This window comes from Lemur catta, chromosome 1 (genome assembly GCF_020740605.2).
Source record: "Lemur catta isolate mLemCat1 chromosome 1, mLemCat1.pri, whole genome shotgun sequence".
NCBI classification, from domain to species: Eukaryota; Metazoa; Chordata; class Mammalia; order Primates; family Lemuridae; genus Lemur; species Lemur catta.
The window spans coordinates 146122777-146139883 of record NC_059128.1 but is presented as its reverse complement, the minus strand read 5'-3'; the positions used below and the strand labels follow the sequence as shown (position 1 = coordinate 146139883).

General features: G+C 37.0%; 1 pseudogene; it reads right to left on the bottom strand.

Moving 5' to 3' along the window:
- Positions 1 to 345: 345 nt before the first annotated feature.
- LOC123641194 lies at positions 346 to 1060 on the bottom strand (annotated as a pseudogene).
- Between the last annotated feature and the right edge of the window lie 16047 nt (positions 1061 to 17107).

The window sequence follows — 17107 nt, the reverse complement described above, 5'->3', positions numbered from 1 at the left end:
CAGTTTAGTTTTAGTTTTGAAATGAGAGATTTCCAAGGCAAGAAATAAAACTTAGTTTTAGGGAGGAGAAAGAAGTGACAGATTTGACTACAGAATAAATATAAACTATGTTTGATGAAAAACATAAGTGTAAGAAAATATTAACACAGACAGAATTAATATGCTAAGAACTCCTAAAACTCAGTAAGAAAAAGACAACCCAATAGAAAATCAGTAAAAGTCATAAATTGGCAACCCACTGAAAAATAAACTCCGATAATCAATCATTATATACAAAGATATTTAACCTCAACAATAATTACAATGAAAATATAAATAACAAGATTGCTTTTGTTTGTTTGTTTTAGCTTAATTGCATTTTATTTTTAGACAACCTACATGACATGTTTTTTGCATTAAAAACAATGCTCCATTCCAAATAAATCACGGTCAAAATAAATGAAGAGCTCAAGATGACATCAGTCCCATTTGTCTTAAGTCCTGGTGTTGTGTGGGTGACAAGTAGCAGCCAGTTATGACAGGGGATAGATCCAAAGTAATTGCCAAATTTGCTAACATTTTTCCATTACTAAACCATCCTTAAAGAAAATCATGTATGGGGTCACACCATCCTCACGGTAGTCCATAGAGCAACCGTGCCATCTGGATTCATGTTTTCACCAATAAAGAACTGGTAGTTTTTGAAATTAGCAAGGATGTGTTTGATTTGTTCTGCAGTCCATGTCATAAAAGGTTTTACTCTTTCTTGTCTCTGTTCTTCAAGTTTTCCTTTGATTGACTTCATGTAATCTTTGATGTACTTTTTGTAGGCTTCTTTTGTGGAGCTGGTTTCCTGCAAGTGACAGTTCACGACAATATCAACACCCGTGATTACTGTGCTTTCAGTACCAGAGCCCTCAGGGCCTTCAGCGAAAGCATTTCCACCCATGAGTGAGTCATCAGTGTTACCCTCTGTCCCACTGACCATCTTCCCCTCCACCTCCAGGCACAGGCCATCAGCGATTTCTCGGATCTTGTAAGTGTCGGAGAACATCTCATCATGGCCGATGAGGTCCCTGATCATGATGGCAGCTGAAGGGAGATGAAGGCTGCGCTAGCTTAGCAGGAGCCCTGAGCTAGAAGCGAGGGCGGTGGAGCCAAAGCAGGGCCCGAGCGTGGAAAAGCACAAGATTGCTTTTTCACAAATCAAGTTGTCAACTAACTAGTTGGGAAGAGCCAGTGCTAGTGGTGATGTACAAACTAGGAGACCTCATACATTATGGAAGTATAATATGATACAGTCTTTTTGGAGGACCATTTGGCAGTATGTAGTAAAATACAAATGTTCATTTGTTATTATTCAACAATCCTACTTTTTAGGAATCCACACTATTGGAATAGTGAAGATAATGTATGGAGGTAGAGGCAAGGATCTTCACTACAACATGGGCTTTAATAAAAAAAAAAAAAAAACTCAGAAACAATCCAAATGTACATTAATGATGAAATGGTTTTAAAAACACACAGTACATCCTTTTAACAGAATTCTATGAAGTTTTTAAAAAGAGAGAAGACCACATGCACTGACCTATAGAGATTTCCAGGACATAGTAAGTAAAAGTGAAAAGTACTACTAATAGTATGATCCTATTTTTGTAAAAAGAAAATGTGTAATTTATTTGTATGTATAAATAGTGATTCCTATTTTTATGTTACTCGAGAAATCCTTAGATCTCTCACTGTAGGTTGTTCTTTCTTGTTTTTTTATTTTTTGAAAAAATAAGAGTGTTCTGTTCTTTTAAAATGCATCTGTCTTGAACATTTCATCTTGATTCCAAATGTCACATTTACCATAGCAAGTCTACAACATCAGCATGTTGGGGGCTAAAGTGGTCCAAGGGACTAGAATATTGGAGTCCATGCTGATTTAGCATGGCTTTCAGCACTGAGAGAGAAATAGGACATCCAGTGCAGAAGATATCAGAACCAAAACTTACGCTCTAAACGTAGACAAGGGTGGATCTCAGGGTAATCAATGGAAATTGCTAAAATTGAAGTGCAAAGTGTATCAGTCTTTCCAAGAACAAACATTAGAAGAACTGAAAAAGGAAACAGTGTTGGCATCCAATTATTGATTCTTTCGTCATTCAGCAAATGGTCATTGTGCTCTGAAAGTGTGCCAAGCTTGGTTAATAGTTGAGGAGGTGTGTGTGATCTTTTCCTCCTCAGATAGGCTTACCGAGGAAGGTGGAGTACAGACAGTATATGAGGCAGTGATTAGGTGCTATGATAAGGGTACATTCACAGTGGTGTGGGCCGACATAGGAGTGAATCCTCGCTTCAGGTAGGTTAACCTACCCTCGCTTCAGGTAGGTTAATAAAGAGCAGGGAGGTGAAGAAAAAGCCCAGGACGGACGTTATTTTTAATCTAAACTATAAAGAATCACTCAAATTTAGCCAAATGAAGCAGTGAGGACTGGAGAGCACTTAAGGCAAAAGAAACAGTAATTGCAAAGGCCCCTGGGTGGAAGAGCACACAGCATTTGGGCACCTGCAGGAAGCTCACTGTGCCTGTGAGGGGAGAAGAGCAGGGTGGGGGTGTGGGAGTGTAGGTGGTGGGCGGTCTTGAGAACAAAACGGGAAGTAATGATACCTAGATTAGACAGATAAGCAAGGACTCAGGGGTGAGGGCAGAGTTGGTCTCAGATACTTCCCATGGGCAGCTTTCCATGCACAACCCACAGTTGTGTGGGTATGAATTTTACATTTTTTTCTGTGCTAATATTAATGTAAGTCGACTGATCATTAAAAAATTCTGTGAGCAGTATGATTTTCCATTTTGCTTCAGTTTTTCACTGAACATTTTTATAATATACTCTGTCTCCATTCATTGCATTTAAATGTTGCTTCTTGTTTCTGCACTGTTTTGCATCAAAGGGTGAATAAGTTATAAGATAGACGTAGATGTGCAGAATACAAATCACTAATCAGCATAAATCCCGTCAACAGTTAATTTTCTCAACTTGTTGCAGGTTTACTTAATGTTGGAATCAGCATTATATAAATACATAGATACAGTGAGCCCTCTGTTTAAGTGGGTTCCAGCATCTGTGGATTCAACCAACTGCAGATGAGAAATATCTGGGGGTAAAAAAGGATGGTTGCCTCTGTACTGAATGTGTACAGACTTTTTTCCCCTATCATTATTTTCTAAGCAATACAGTGTAACAGCTATTTACATAGCACTTACATTGTATTAGGTATTACAAGTAATATAGAGATGATTTAAAGTATGTGGCAGGATAATATAGGTTATATGAAAGTACTACACCATGTTATATAAAGGATTTAAGCATCCATGGATTTTGCCATCCCTGGGGGGCCTGGAACCAATCCTCCATAGATACGAAGGAACAATGTATATGCATATAAACATGCATGCAAATGCATACATATACATATTCAGACACCAGTATATGAATGGGGTCATGCTTCATGCTCATTTCTTTAATGTATTGAAGTTTGTCAGCCAGTTGCCATAATTACTTCAAGTAAGCACAATTAGGCACAGCAGGTTCTTTATGCTAGGCTACATGAGTCATTTGTCAGATTCTATTTGCTATTTTCTTTACATGATAGCATTTCTTGTTCAGGGATGTCCCAGTGTTTAGGAAACAGGTGACTCAGAGAGCCATTCCGGAAATGAAATGTGGGGCTCCAGGTAACTGGCAATAAAGAAGTTGAAATTGGCAATTAAGAAACCAGAAATTAAGCATTTGTGTTCCAGAGCCTTAATGAGTTTAACTTGCAGTCTCAGAGACCTGCTGTGGCCTAACAGAATTACCAACTCAACCTCTCTTGGTGAGGAATTAGAAAAACCAAGGTCTCAAAAATAGCAATTCAACAGCACACAGAGCTTTCATTTATAGAGTGGCATTTGCAATGCAGTATTTCAGAACATTTATAATTCATGGGAAAACTGTAATATTTCTGACAAAGAGTATCTACCAAAGAACATTTCTTCCTTAGAACCACCTAAGAGCTGTCTATGACAATAAAGTTTAAAAAGTATTTAGTGATTAAATTCTTTTGAAAATATTTTCAACAGTTCACCCAGAAGATTTTCAATGTCCTAGTCACACTGATCCATTCTCATATGTTTCTCACTACTTATCTTATTGAGAGCTTTATTATCATGTTAATTTATATTCCATAGATGAATAATATTTCTTAAACATGAATCTATGGATTCATGAAGGAAACTGTGGGCTTATCCTCAGCCTTTATGTATCTCAAGGATATTTTAAGTTGTGGGGTTTTTTTTTCCAAAATATTACAGGGATACGTTTAGGTTACATATATTGCCTTTGTATACCCTGAGTCAGAGCTGCAAGTTAAGTTGTGTTTTATAAGCATTTGTAAATATTAAACATTTTATATTTGGACCATTTGTGACCTGACTATCCCCACACATTTTCTATGCCTAAATTGATGTTTGAACACTATCTTAATAGTGATCTATTAAAGAAAGACTAGAAGCAGACTTCATTCTTCAAAGATGCTTTCAAGCCACACAAAGGCCAATGGTGAGATGTCAAGCCGTGGGGTGAGGGTTCCATAGGTAATTAGAACACTCTGGGTTTAGAAACTCTTCTCCTCTAGGGGTCCCTTGTTACTTCAACTAGATTTTGAACTTCCCAAAGACAAAGCCTTGTCTTTGCCTTGCTATTCCTCAGATCAAAAGTTATGCACATTCCTGTTGAATTGCCAAAGAATGAATGAGGTATGTTGTTAAAATATGGTTGTTTTATTTTCTTTAGCACCGGAATACTTCTTCCTAGTACCCGAACTTGTATCTCTATAGGGTACTGTGCCCTCCCATCACGTTGTGCCAACAGGACTGTATAAGTCTGTCTCAGCAAATGTGGAGGTGAGGCAAAATCAAGAATAATTATCTCCAAAGTGTTACACAGCCTTTTTGTCAGTTAAGTTTGTCTTCAACAGAAAACATACTAATTAAAAGCTTTAAAATGCCACATGAGTTGATTTCATGGGAGAAAGTTCTGAAAGTCAAAAAATGTTTTCTTGTATGGTTGGGTTTTTCTGGAAAATAACTTGAACTTGTGTCCCACTTGGCTTTACTGTAATGACCCCAACTCCCAGTGGAGGGCTAGATTCTGAAGTAGCAAAACCTCTGATTCGAAAGTCCTGACACAAAATGGAATTTCCACATGGAAAACTGAAACCCATCAATAAAGTACAGACACAGCATGAAAATAACTTTTAAATACCAGATATCATGCTGTAATGGAATATGCTAAAAACAAGTTCCAGAAAAATGAAATAAAAGTATTGGTATTAGTTCCTGAAATCATAAGGAAATTAATACACATGTAATCTATACAATATTTTAAATTATGATATACAATAGTTCCATTCATTAAGCCTCAAGGGGGAGTTCTGAATAAATTTCTGCAATTACAAAATTACTCCCATTATATCCTGAGACATCAATAAATGCATTGTAAAATTATTTTAATGAAATCAGAAGTCCACTACTCTATGTAAACCCACTGTCATGGAATAAAATAGAATAAATAAGCTGTTTCTCAGTAACTAGATTTTGGTTCAGAAATTCCAAATCTACTGATCAGAAACTTAAGTACTGATTTTGTTTTTGTGTTTGCTTTTGTTTTGTTTCTTTTTACTATTTAAATTAGTAGCTTATTATAAAAAATTTTTAATTTATTTTATGTAATGTAATATATGTCCATCATAAACATTCAAATAATACAGGCATAGATAACGTGAAAATTACAGTTATAACACTTCTTTTTCTTCTCCTAAATCCACTTTCTAGAATTTACTATTATTCGCAGTTTGGTTTCATCTTTCCAGAAAACTCACCATACACGGAAATTGCTTTTGTAGGAATGGGGTATTATATGTACCAGTTAGGGTTATACCATGAAATTGCACCCTCAAATTAAAATAAAGTGAGGAGAATTTAATAACAAAATTAGGTATAAAGTTGTGGCAACATGGATCCAGGGAAAATGCAGTGCCCTGGGGCTTTCACTGTGGGAGCCATTACCTCCATAGGACAGAGGGAGTGGTTACCCAACCTGAAGACAGGTTTGTAGAGAGGGCTGCCCCATAGGAGCCTAAGTCAAAGGACACAGCCAGCTTACTGAGAGGGAGTCAGGGAAGTAAAACCTTGCCCTCTACACCTCTCCTCTAGACCCCTTCTGAGCTCCAACCGGAACCAGAGGGCAAGGATGTGGTCTGACATAGTCTGAACAGTTCAGCCTTCAGGACTATAGAGCAGAAGGGAGAAAGTGGGCCCTATTGCTATACTGGTTTGTATGAATTCACCTTATACTTTGTTCACAGTTACATAGAATTCCATTATGAGGAATTCATCAGTCACTTAGAGGATGAACACTCGGTTGTTCCCAGTTTTTCACTGGTTCAAACAATGCTGCAATGTAGACACTTGTACATCCATGTCCATATACGGATGTGAAAAATCTATGAGACACTTTTCTAGACAAGGAATTGCTAAGCCAAAGGATGTGCTGCATTTTTTTTTGAAGAATCTAAAATGTTTTTTCCCCCTCTCCTCTTTTTAGAGATCAAAACTCTCAGAAAGCTATTGTGCAGTGGTGGTGGCATGTTGCATACTATGGATATAGAGTTCAAAGATAAAAAGTAGTGGATAGAGACATAAGCAGGAAAAGACACCCTCCCAACCCCATGCAAGTCCTCCTGAAGACTAGGTTTTCATGATTCTCCTCTGCTCAGAATACTAGTAGCCTCCTCAAAAATATTAGATCATTAAATATGAAATGTCCCATTTCAAATCAAAAGTGTAGTTTATTATATCTCAAACAAGAAGCAGTATGATTAATCAAAGTATGCACCTAAACTATCCACACAGTTTTGTCATCTTAATGGTAGCTTGTTTAGGCCAGCAGCAAAGAATCCTGAAGAGCAAGTGGCAATGAAATTGCAAAAAGTGTTTTCCACACCTTGTTAAGAATTGAATGTTTTTCCTTGCAAGAAGTGGTCCAAAGCCTGGAAGAAGTGGTAGTCAGTTGGTGCAAGGTCTAGTGAATACGGTGGATGACAGAGAGTTTCCAAGTCCAACCTCTGTAGTTTAAGCAGTGTTGTTTGGGTGACATATGGTCAAGCATTGTCTTGCAAGAGGATTGGCCTGTCTCTATTGACCAATCTTGGCCGCTTAGTCACAAGCATCCTCATCATTTCATCCTACTGGTTGCAGTAGACATCCACTGTAATTGATTGACCAGGTTTCTTGAAGCTACAGTGGATGATACCAGCGCTGGACCGCCAAACAAACACCATTAGCTTTTTTTTGATGAATATTCAGTTTTGGACTGTGTTTCGGCACTTCATCTTTATCCCACCATTGTGACAAGTGCTTACAAGTGTCAAACAGTATCCATTTTTCATCACACCTAACAAGACGGTGTAGAAATGGTTTGCCTTTATGTTGTGACAGCAAAGAAAGGCAAGCTTCATGATGATTTCTCTTCTGACGCTCATTTAGTTCATGCAATACCATCTATCCAGCTTCTTTACCTTGCCAACTTATTTCAATTGGTCCAATATTGTTGGAATAGTAACGTCAAACCTTGCTGCTAATTCACGCATAGGTTGAGATGGACTCACTTCCACTACAGCTTTCAGCTCATTATCCACCTGGTCTCAGGTCACCCCCCATGACTCATTTTTGATTAAAATCACCAGAATGGAACTTCTCAAACCATTGACATACTGTACATTCATTAACTACATCCTTCCCAAACACCTCATTGATATTTCTAGCTGTCTGTGTAGCAGTGGTTCCATGACATAACTCATATTCAAAAATAACACAAATTTTTGCCTTATCCATAGTTTCACAAAAATCACTCTAAAAAATTTTTGAAAGGTAATCACAAGCCAAACCAGGCTTTGAAATAATGAAGATGTACCTTCACAATAGAAGGTACATGGGAGAAGGTACAAAAGAAGTGTCAAACTGAAATGTCAGAGATATCAACTGTCAAATTTAGTACTTAAGGAAATCACAAACTTTGTAGTTAATATTTTTTTGTGCTCTCACATGTGTAAAAATTCCTTTATGGCTCAATATGGAATCCTATATGAAAAATTCCTTTTTGTCACTGTGTTAAAGGCATCGACCCATTGTATTCTGTTTTTCAATCATGCCAACATACAGCCATTCTGATTCTTTACCTTTATCCGTAACTTTCCCCTCCTAAGCTCTAATTTCATAAACCATGTTATCTCACACATTATTGGGAACAAAGAGTAAACACTATGCAAATTTTTCTCTTGTGACCTTTAGCAAATAAGTTTCAAAAGTTTGCTTTTCTTCTGCATAAGGAACTCATTCCCTTGTGTTGTGTAAGACAGTCTCTCCCTAAACCTCATATGAACTTTGCATTTCTGTGTCTAAGATTGAATTAAGAGAGCACGAAGCAGGCCCTGTACTCTCATATGAGGTGCATGTGTTTCCTGTGATTCCTATCATCATTTTCTCTGGTGTTGTCAGCATTGATGCCTCCTAAAAGGAGCTGAGGACAAGTCCTTACTCACAGCTCCTAACAAATGTACAACATCAAGTTGGCCCATCACTAGGGAAGCTCTACAGGACCAAGGTACCTTTTACATCGCCTCTGGCTGTTAGAAAGTTGACTAAGATAATTTTTTAAATCATGTACAAAAAAGTAATATTGGAAGATATGAAATCTCCTTATCACACTGTTCCCAGGTGGGCTTCCTGTCACTCCCAACCCCCCCCCCCCCCGCCACTGCTGACTTCCTGTATCCCAGGATGCACTTGGTCAGTCCCTTCTTTTCACCACCAGTTTCACTGCATTCCTGAGAGTTGTGATCTCTAAAGTGTATGTTGAGTGGTACTGCTGAGCCAGGGAGGAGTGTGGGGATGGACTAAATGCAGGGCGGATGCCTCAGGAAGCTGCCTGGGGAGGAGGGCAAGATATTCATTCAGATTATCTACTCACCAGCACAGCTCCTGAGTTCCTAATATGAGAATATACCACAAGATGATGTAAAATCCCTTTCTCATTTTCATTAGCCTTGACACAGTGCTCATTTAAAGATGTTTAGGAATGAGTGAACTGCCAACATTTCTCCACTCTTTTAGGGAACTTTTACAAGCAAGTAACCCATTCCTTTATTACAAGTGTCAATATTTTGTGTATGTATATGGATTTTCATGGATATTTCCATGGAGAGGTTATTAGGAAGCTAAATCTGCTAACAGTCACAAGTGAGCCATTTGGAATGTTAGGGATTCTGTGGGGTTTTTTTAATCATTGGTCCCACTGGGGCCTATAACTATGAACTGGATAAAGAGAGGAAGTGCAATTATTTTTGGTGCCTCTATGTTGAAGAAACAAACCTCTCCCATGGCCTTTCTGTTGGCTCATTGAATGTTCTCTATCAATTCTTCTGGAATTGATTTTTATTTCTTCAAATGCTACAGACGGAAGATTTTGATCTTCAGGACAACTTCAGGCCAACCCTTTGCCACAATATCATCTCCCTTCCCACTTCAAAGAAGGAATGTTTCTCTGGGCATGGATGGGTGCACTCATCAGGAAGATAGGGTCTTTTGTCCTTAACATTCATTCATGATCTTGAGCAAGAGCAGGTCATGGAGAAAGCTCCCTGGTCCCCTTCCTTGCTGTCTCTTCTGCTCTTTCCCCACAGCTCAGAGCAAGGTTGACCAGTAAACAGAAGGTAGGGCTGGTATGAGAGTATGTCATTGTAAACATTCAAGATGAAAACAGGTCTCCAAATAAATTATTTGCTAGAATGTATTTATTATAAGAATAAAAAGAAAGAAAAAATATTAACAGAAAATTATTGAAATGTCAACATAGGTACAAACCACCCTTTTTTATATTTTGCTCATTTCTAGTCTTTCTAAATGTGCTGATACAACTTTTTAAATGCTATTAAGGTTAGCCTGATTCTTTCCACTTCTTCTTTATTTGCTCAAATGTTACATTTTAGGCAATTTTTCAGGATGCTATATCATCCTTATAAGGATTAATTTAAATGTCATCACAACAATTCATCAGGAGCCTGTTTCATGGGTAATCCACCATTTGCCCTTGTTGGGGGATATTCAATTTTGTCTTATTTTCATGCATTATAGATAGTGCCATGAATAATATATTCATGTGTAAATAATGTTCTTAAACTTAAGACATTTTTTTTACATTCCCAAGAGTAAAATTCTTGGGTCAAAGGACTGAACGTTTTTATACTGTTGAAATGTGTTGTCATATTGCTTGCTAACACTATTCTTGCTCTCAAACATTGTGGGGTCATTTCAGCTAACACGAAATGGTTATTTTCTCATGAGTAAATTTTTAAAGAGACATATCTTCTTTGTCCTTAGCCCAGCATTTGTGTGTTACTTCTTTGGACAAGTACTATTGTTCATATTTTCATCTTTTTGAAATTATCATGTTGTAAGCACAATTTGCATGGAAACGTGAAGCTATTGCAAATGTGATGAGCACTGCTGGTGTATTTCTGCCTCCATAAATACAGCTTCCTTTACAAGACAAGAAGGAGCTATGCAGTCATGTATAGTGGAATGGCTTGGCCACCCATGAGCTGGGTGCAGGGGACACTGTTCTATGTGCCATAGCCACTCTCTATGAGGGGACTGACACCTGCTAGAGTTCTGCAACATAATCCTGGCTTTATGACCTTGGACTGTCTGTTAACCTCAGTGAGCCTCAAACCATGCCCTGGAAAATAAGAGTGATTTAGAAAATCAAACAATAAATTATTATCAAATAGACACTTATGCGATTAGTTATATTTTTCCCTTCTAGTTGGGTAGGAAACATTGCTACTTAAAGGAATCATATGTAAAATCTTTTAAGTGCCTACCAGCCTCCCTCTAGTTATTTAGTAAATAAACGTCATTCTTCACCCTTAAAAATCCAGATTTGCATGTATTTGCACTGCTTAGACAAGTCTACACATATACCCCTGACCTTGTTTCCTATCACTCACTCTATTCTCCCACATGCTCCAGCCACACCGGTCTACTCTCAGTCCCTAGAACATGCCAGGCTTACTCCAGTCTGAGGGTGTTCACACTGGCTACCTCCTACAAGAATTCTCCTTATGCGCTAGTACCCTACTTCCCTTCTTCTCATAATGCAAGACTCAGCTCAGATGCCACCTCTTCTCAGCAGCCCTCTGTCTTCCCTCACTAATGGCACTCTTATTGTCTAGGCACTCTCCATCTTGTTGCCCAATTTTAATGACTTCATAGAGCATATCAATTCCTAAAATTATCTTATTCATGGAGCTGTTTACTTGCTCATTATCTGTCCTCTAGGGCTAGAACATAAGCTCCAGAAGACAAAGACTTTGACTGTTCACTGCTGAATGCCCAGATCCTAGAACAGTGCCTGGCATACATCAGGTACTAAAGATGTATTCTTTGCCTTAGATACCACTTGTAACTAACTGCATCATAAGGAAGAGAAATTATTGACTATTTTTTCAACCACACTGAATAATTTTTTAATCACCAAAAAATTATATGTGATATTGCATATAACCAGTGTACAGCACTGGTCAAACTTTAGCTCTTAGAACAAAGCACTCTAGAGTTCTGCTTCAGGAGGTTCCAACTCCAAATTGTGATTGCTGATGCTGGCAGAATGTTGACATTTACAGTGACCTCACCTGAATGGAAAATGGGTTTTTGCATTATTTTTTTTCCACCAATTCTGTAAGGTTTTTAAATAGCCACACCTTCCCATAATTGTTGAGAAAAGAACCATTGAATTCACGGGACTTCTTTGGGGGGACTTATTTTGAGATTAATCAAAGTTCCACTTTCATATGATTTTTGCTGATGCCTTCTCATCTCCTTTGCTATTACAACAGTCTGCAAAAATAGCCCCGCACATAAATTATGCATCAAGTCTTTAAATATTCTGTTCTTTTTCTTTTCCTGCTCCACCTCCACCCAAGGAGAAAGAGTGTAAAATTCTGAGGCAGTACCTGTTGTTTCTGCTGTTGAGGTTTTTAATTTTTGTTTTTAATTTTCATTTTCTGAAAGAAACTAAAAGTTTTGGTTCTCCTGTTTTTATTCATAAGTGAGTAAAGTGTAATGCTCAGAATCCACATTATTTTCAAGTTTTTTTGTAAATATAAGAATGAATAATCTTGTTTCCAGAGGCAGATTATTTTCCTTTTGTCCAAAATTATTCCTGGACTATAATCTGCTAACTTTAATGGCTATTCGTGTTGGAAGGTGAGTACTGCTCATTTTTTTTTTTGTCCAAGTATGTACTTGTTGGATTGCTTTTTTCTCTGGAAATACCAGAAAATATAAACAGAGCCAACCTTTATTGAAGATGTACAGTGTGCTGCATGTTGGACAAACATTATCTTCAATGCTAATGAGGAATCACCAAGGATGGGTTCTTACCCACTATTTATTTATATATAATGAGTCTGAGTCGGGTCCATCAGACTCCAGGACCTACACCCTCCTCACCTTACTTTGTTGCTTCACAGGCCATGGAGCAATCACATTCCTTAAATATAAAATAGCCGAAGCAAGCATGGTGATCTTCTTCTTCATGAAGAACCTTTATTACCTCTTTTCCCCGTTATTCTGCTTTTTCAGATCTCTCTACACATAGGCAGCTGGTTTTCAACCAGCACAAAAATAACACCACAAATGGACGCGCTGCTCACCACCACAGGGTGGTTCCTGGTTCCAGTACAGACTGGCCATTGTACTATGTGGCTAGGCTTTTAGTCTCATGGAATGACAGAATTATAATGGAATCTCAAAGAAGATATTTGCTTGAACTCCCAAGCCTCTGTTAGCCCATCTGGGACTCTTTCATAATGTGAGGATGCAGCCAGACATGACCTTTTCAGGGTTTTCCCAGCATGAGTAGAAACCAGGCCTAAAGTCTTTGTGTTTCGGTGTGTAAAGGATATAGGAGGCAAAGAGCGTGACACCTTTTCCCTTAAATTTTGGCAAAAGGAGAAGAGCATTCAATTTTCCTTTAAATATTAGAAAATATGATACATTTAAAAATTGAAATAATCAGAAAATTCTAAGGAAGAGCATCAGAAGGCTCTTTCTCAGTTACTATGTTTTTCCCCCAAGGGTAACTACCAAGGGTAGTTATTATCTCCACAATGTATTTTCATTCAAGAGTCCATCCTCAATTAACTCATTAAATACATATTTCAAACACATATTGAGAATTCATTTTCTAAACAAGAATGATATAAACATTTTTTAGCAGAACCAACACTATATTTTACAAAAATGTCCTTCTTTCTATGAAAGAATCTGCATGATCAAAGGCATAATCCCTCTTCAAATAGTATCATTGTTGTATTTTCTTTTTCTCTTTTTTCCTAAATTTTTATTTTTATAGATTTTGGGTACACAAAAGCAGTTTTGTTACACAGAACAAAACATAGTTGTAGAGTCTGGGCTTATAGTATAACCATCAACCAAATAGTATATTTGTGCCCATTAAGTAATTTTTCATTCACTTTTTTTTATTTCAATAGATTTAGGAGGTACAGGTGGTTTTTCTGTTACATGAATGAATTGCATTGCTGTGAAGTCAGTGTAATTAGTGTGCCTATCACCCAAATAGCATACATTGTACCTAAGTGATTTATGATTCCCCATCCTTTCACCCTCCCCACTTCTGAATCTCCAAAGTCTCTTATATCACTCTGTATGACCATGTATACCTGTCATTCAGCTCCCACCTATCAGTGAATATATGCAGTATTTGGTGTTTTGTTCCTGAGATACTTCATTTAGGATAACGGCTTCCAGTTCCATCCAACTTGCTGTAAAAGACATTATTTCCTTCTTTTTTATGGCTGAGTAGGATTCCATGGTGTATATATGCCACATTTTCTTTATCCACTCATCAGTTGATGGTCACTTAAGTTGATTACCTATCTTTCAAATTATGAATTCTGCTGCTATAAACATATGAGTACATATGTCTTTTTGATATAATGACTTATTTTCCTTTGGGTAAATACCCAGTAGTGGGATTGGTGGATCAAATGGTGGAGGTGGAGCTACTTTTATTTTTTTGAGGCATCTCCATACTGTTTTGCATAGTGGTTGTACTAATTTACATTCCCACCAACAATGTATAAGCTTTCCTTTTTAACTGCATCCATACCAAGTTCTGTTGTTTTTTCAGGCTATAGTAATGGCCATTCCAACAGGGATAAGGTGGCCACTTTCACCACTTCTGTTCAGTGTAGTACTAGAAGTCCTAGCCAGAGCAATCAGGCAAGAGAAAGAAATAAAAAACATCCAAATCAGAAAAGAGGAGGTTAAACTATCCCTATTTGCCAATGATATGATCTTTAAGATATCTAGAACATCTTAAATACTACTCCAAAAGACTCCTAGAACTGATAAATAAATTCATTAAAGTCTCAGATTATAAAATTAATGAATACAAATCAGTAGCATTTGTATATACTAATAATAGCCAAGGTGAGAATCAAATCAATAATCAAACCAATACCATTTATAATAGCTGCAAAAAAATAAAAATACCTAGGAATATACTTAATCAAGGAAGTGAAAGATCTCTACAAGGAGAACTACAAAACACTGATGAAAGAAATCATAGATGACAGAAATAAATGGAAAACATCCCATGTTCGTGGACTGAAATAATTAATATTGTTAAAATGTCCACACTACTCAAAGTGATTTACAGATTCAATGCAATTCCCATCAAAATACCAATGTAATTTTTCACAGAATTAGGAAAAAATTCTAAATTTCATATGGAATCAAAAAAGAGCCCAAATAGCCAAAGAAATCCTAAGCAAAAAGAACAAATCTGGAGGCATCACATTACCAGACTGCAAATTATGCTGCAAGGTTACAGTAATCAAAACAGCATGGTACTGGTATAAAAGTGTACACATAGATCAATGGAATGGAATATAGTACCCAGAAATAAAACCATACACCTACAACCAACTGATCTTTGACAAGGCAGACAAAAACATACACTGGAGAAAATGATGCTAGGAAAATTGGAAAGCCACATGCAGAAGAATGAAACTGGATCCCTATCCCTCACCATACACAAAACTTAACTCAAGATGGATAAAAGAATTAAATGTAAGACCTGAAACCATAAAAATACCAGAAGAAAACTTATGAAAAACTCTTCTGGACATTGGCCTAGACAAATAATTTATGACTAAGATCCCAAAAGCAATGCAAAAAAAAAAAAAAAAAAAAAAAACAGAAATAAATAAATGGATTTAATTAAACTAAAATGTTTCTACACAGCAAAAGAAATAATCAACAAAGTAATTAGGCAACCTATAGAATGGGAGAAAATATTTGCAAACTATATATCCAAAGGACTAATATTCAGAATATACAAGGAACTCAAATCAATCTTCCTGACTGAGACTAGGGAGGCTGTGTTTCTAAGAATTTGTATGGGCACCCAAGTGCCCATCAATACATGAGTGGATTAATAAAATGTGGTATTTGTATACCATGGAATTCTACTCAGCCAGAAAAAACAATGGTGATCTAGCACCTCCCCCAGACGGTGCACACCTCCCCATTACATGTGAATATACCCATCCCTTCTTTCCCCCTTCTACCTGCCCAACACCTGATGAATGTTACTACTAAATGTGCACACATTTTTTGTTGTGTCCTTTCCTGGTTTGGGCATCAGGGTGATGTTGGCTTCATAGAACATGTTGGGGAGGATTCCTTCCTTCTTGATGTGGAATAATTTCTGCAGGATAGGCACTAGTTCTTTGTAGGTCTGAAAATTTGGGTGTGAAACCATCTGCTCTCTGACTTTTGTTTTTAGGAAGGTTTTTTATTGCTGCTTCAATTTCAGTACTTGATATTGATATGTTCAGGAATTCTATTTCTTCCTGATTGAGCCTAGGGAGGCTGTGTGTTCGTAGGTGATATTTTGTATTTCCATGGTATCAGTTGTAATTTCTCCTTTTTCATCCCTGATTGAGCTTATTAGCGTCCTTCCTTTCTTTTCTGTTTCTGGTTAATCTAGCAAGAAGCGTGTCAATTTTCTTTATTTTTTCAAAGAAACCACTTTTTGTTTTATTAAATTTCCATATAGTTTTTTATTATAGATTTCATTTAGTTCTGCTCTAATGTTTGTTATTTCTTTTCTTCTCCTAGGTTTAGGGTTGGTTTGCTCATCCTTTTCCAGTTCTTTGAGATGATTCATTAGATTGTTGATTTGTAATCTTTCTGTCTTTTAGATGTATGCATTTATGGATATAAATTTTCCTGTCAGGACTGCTTTAGCTGAACAAGATTTTTGAGGGAATGCACCAAGTACTTAGGAGAACTAATTTTTAAGTAACTTCTAACACTTTATAAGATCTGTTTATCTAATACGAATTGTCATCCTTTATTTTATGCTTTTGATTTTTTTTCATAAATGCACAGGTAAGGAAAACTCAAGAGAACTGATGTTTGATGAGACTTTTTCTCCAAAATAATACACACACATACACACGTATGCACTAATGAAATAAATTTTTAAGTTCATGCTCAAAATTTAGAAAAAACGTTTTGCTAGTGCCAAAAATTTAGAGGGAAAACATTTTGGTTGTGAGTAAAACTAAAATTGTGTGGTCTGTCAGAGTAATCAAATCAGGTATAGGCCTGAGAGTCTGGTTTTTTGTTAGAAAGGAAAAAATATCCTCAGGTAAGCAGTGGGGATATGACAGTCAAGGGGGATTCATTCAGTCAGGAGTCACTACCTGAGCTCCCTGCATAAATTTTGGAACCATGGCAGTATGTTCCCATTAGCAAAAGCTTATGTGATCAGCCCACAGATAGGACTCAGGGGTTGGTGAGGACCCTGAGACATAAATAGAAACAGAGCAAGTAGCAAGAAAGCAAAGTCCCTAGATGGTAGCCTGAAATAGTGGGGACTCAAAATCTCCAATACTTTTGTGATTTGAAAACACAGAGTAAGAAACTGTTACAAAAACTTGTCCA